The following is a 3,380-nucleotide window of genomic DNA, read 5'->3' as shown; positions in this document are numbered from 1 at the left end:
AAAATGATAAATTAAAGGGGAAAAGGCAAAATAATAATGGGGAATATTTAAGTGAACACACATAATAAATTGATTTTTGGGGGGAAAAGTGTCTACAGGGTGTTCAGGTTCTCACTACTAGATCAGACTCCTAGTGATCCACCTGTTTACAGCCTCCCAAGAGCTGGGATTACAGGCACATACCACCAGGCCCATCTCAATTGCCATCTCAGTGCACCCCGGTAGCAGGGCCAGTAGGACAGGCCCAGGGATTGAGCTCTGGTCCCTAGGCCTGCTTGCAGGCACTTTAATCCACTGAACTATTTGGCCTGGCCATAAATTGATTTGTTAAACATAGCTCTGTTCTCCAGTTTCTTCCAAGAATGACAAAAATGGCTTTTGACATTATAAATTAGTATTAATTTTCAAGCATGGCCATCTTCACTATATTCCTAGGTTATTTTGTTCGTCTGTTTTTCTGAAATCATGAAAGCCTAGTTATGCGCATGCATTCTCCGGCGTGCTTTTTAACCAGAGCTTGTTGCAGGCCTAACCCTGAAACAAGGCCAGACCATCTTTCCGGACTAAGGGAACCTGAGGGATGAGAGGGGCAAGCAGGCGGGACGGCCACGCCCTGGCTCTCCCAGGTGAGTTCCCTCAGATCTGTCCCCCCACAGATTGGGCAGGTCCTTCCCAATCCAGGCCTGGGGACCAAGCCCTGCACGGGGAGCAGGATGTGGCTCAGGGTCTCTCCCCCTCAGTGGGGCTCTTCACTGCTGTGAGAGCATGGGGTTAATTTGCCGAGTTGAGGACGTCACTAACATAGCTTTTCATGAAGCCTTTCAAAAGAAAGTTCTAAAGCAGCAAATGTACAGCACTCTAAAACCTCGAAACTTTTAACTTTCCCCATCATTATTTTAAAGTTCAAAGTCAAAAGTGAACTATGAGTTTTAAAAATGTTTGTCTATTCATGGAATATGATTTCCAACAAAAATTCTCCTTAATTATTGTTTTGTAAGTTGTGTCTTTCATTGGGCCTGATTCCACTTAAAAATCCTTGAGGAATTTGTTAGCACTGTGATGCTTTTCATGTTTGGACTTACTAAATTTTAAAGCTTACAAGCATATCTTACTTCTGTATTCAACTGTTCTCAATTCACATCAATTCATAATCATATACAAGATACTGAATTGCATTATAAATTCAAGTATTTTCTGATGTCATTCTAGTGTTCACTCAAAAGAGAATTTAAATTTTCTCATGGATAATAAAATCAGGTTTATATCAGTGTGTCTACATCAGTATTACTCATAAAAGTATTCTTGTATTTAAATCTGTAATTTTTGGAGACATTCTCCGCTTCCATCCGTCGCGCAGACCCTGCCGGAGCTGCTGCCGCTAGGGATGATCGGGAGGATCTGGAGTACCAGGCGAAGTCACCAAGCAGGCTGAGCGATAGGACGGAATGGGTGAATCAATGAAGAGAGTAGCAGGAATGGATGTGGAGCTGACAGCTGAAGAAAGAAACCTCCTCTCTGTTGCATGTAAAAATGTGATTGGAGCTAGAAGAGCCTCTTGGAGAATAATTAGCAGCATTGAACAGAAAGAAGAAAGAGAGGGAGGAGAAGACAGACTAAAAATGATTCGAGAATATCGGCAAATGGTTGAGACTGAGCTAAAGTTAATCTGTTGTGACATTCTGGGTGTACTGGACAGTCACCTCATTCCAGCAGCTAACACTGGCGAGGCCAAGGTTTTCTATTATAAAGTGAAAGGGGACCACAGGTATCTGGCTGGATTTGCCTCAGGAAATGATAGGAAGGAGGCTGCAGAGAACAGCCTAGCGGCTTATAGAGCTGCTAGTGATACTGCAATGACAGAACTCCCACCAACGCATCCTATTCGTGTAGGTCTTGCTCTCAACTTTTCTGTATTCTACTATGAAATTCTTAATGCCCCTGACCATGCCCGCAGATTGGCAAAAGCAGCTTTGGATGATGCAGCTGCAGAACTGGATACACTGAGTGAAGAAAGCTGTAAGCATCATGCAGTTGTTACGTGATGATCTGACACTGTGGACTTCAGACATGCAGGGTGACGGTGAGGAGTGGAATAAAGAGGCGCTGCAGGAAGTGGAAGATGAAAATCAGTGAGACATAAAAGCCAACAAGAGAAACCATCTCTGACCACCCCACTCCCACCCATCCCACCCCTTGGAGATTCCCCATTGTCACTGAGAACCACCAAATCTGACTTTTGAATTTGGTCTCAGAATTTAGGTTCCTGCCTTTTCTTAAAAAAACAGTTTTCAAAAGTTCTTGAAGGCAAGAGTGAATTTCTGTGGGTTTTACTGGTCCCAGCTTTTAGGTTCTTTAAGACACTAGCAGGACTGCATAGCAGCTTTGTCAGCATTCCTGTGCTGTCTTGGAGCCAGATGTGACAAGATTGCCATTAGAAATGGAAATTCCATCTGAAAGCCATGAGACTCCTAGGTGATGCTCTAAGAGAGTGCTCACACTGTAGAGACGCGTGGTATCGTTTTCCTCTTTTCTAATTGTTTAAATTACATTTTATACCAATGTTTAAACTTAATTAGGTGTTAGCTTGAGGTGGTTAAAGGTTGTTTTGGGGGGAAGTTTGTTCCAATGGTTTTGCTGTAAAAAGGGTTCAAACTCTGCTGAAGTGTTGCTGAAAAGCATGGTGCTGGTAACAGTTCAACAATCCGCGGCTGCTCATTCTCGCCTACTTTACTTTCCCTCTGAAGCAGGTTAGCACTGAAGGTGGTGTGGAAAAGCCTGCATGCGTGTTCAGGTCTTTGTTTCCGCTTCCCTCTCCCTCTGTCCCCTCCCCCCTTGGCTCGCTCACCCTCTTTTGTTCAGTATGTGTAACTTGAAGCTAATTTGTACCACTGGATATCTGACTGGAGCCACAGATACAGAATCTGTATTGTTCTTACTGAAACACAGCACGGAATTAACATTAAAGTTAAATAAAGCAAACCTAAATTTTAAAAAAAATTAAAAAATCTGTAATTTCTTTCAAAACTTATCACTAGTCCTTTGCTCAAGTAATGAGCTTTGCTTATTTGGATAAATACAAAGCTGCTTAAGTCTTAGAATGCAAATATTTGTTCTCTCCTAACTCAAGGTGTCCCTGAACACACATCCCGTTGCCATCTCCTGGCTTTCTCTCATATCTTCCCTGCCTATGGAAACATCCAGTCTGTGCAGAGGCTGCCGAGAGCTAAATGAGACGCTGTTCTTACGAGCGTCTTTCGTCCAAGGCTTGTCCCGGCACTGCTCGGGCATCTAGCAACTGGAAGCGAATGCTTAGAATGCAGTCGACATTTGAGGGAGGGCTGCTGAGTGAGTCATGACAGCAAGATTACCTCTCTTGCTGC

General features: G+C 43.4%; 1 pseudogene; it reads left to right on the top strand.

Annotated features, from left to right (window-relative positions):
* The first annotated feature begins 1,445 nt into the window (after positions 1–1,445).
* Positions 1,446–2,042, top strand: LOC101560026 (annotated as a pseudogene).
* Positions 2,043–3,380: the final 1,338 nt, after the last annotated feature.

Source organism: Octodon degus, unplaced genomic scaffold (genome assembly GCF_000260255.1).
Source record: "Octodon degus isolate 3935 unplaced genomic scaffold, OctDeg1.0 scaffold00174, whole genome shotgun sequence".
NCBI lineage: Eukaryota > Metazoa > Chordata > Mammalia > Rodentia > Octodontidae > Octodon > Octodon degus.
Note: the sequence above shows the minus strand (reverse complement) of the source record. Positions and strands in the feature narration are given on the sequence as shown.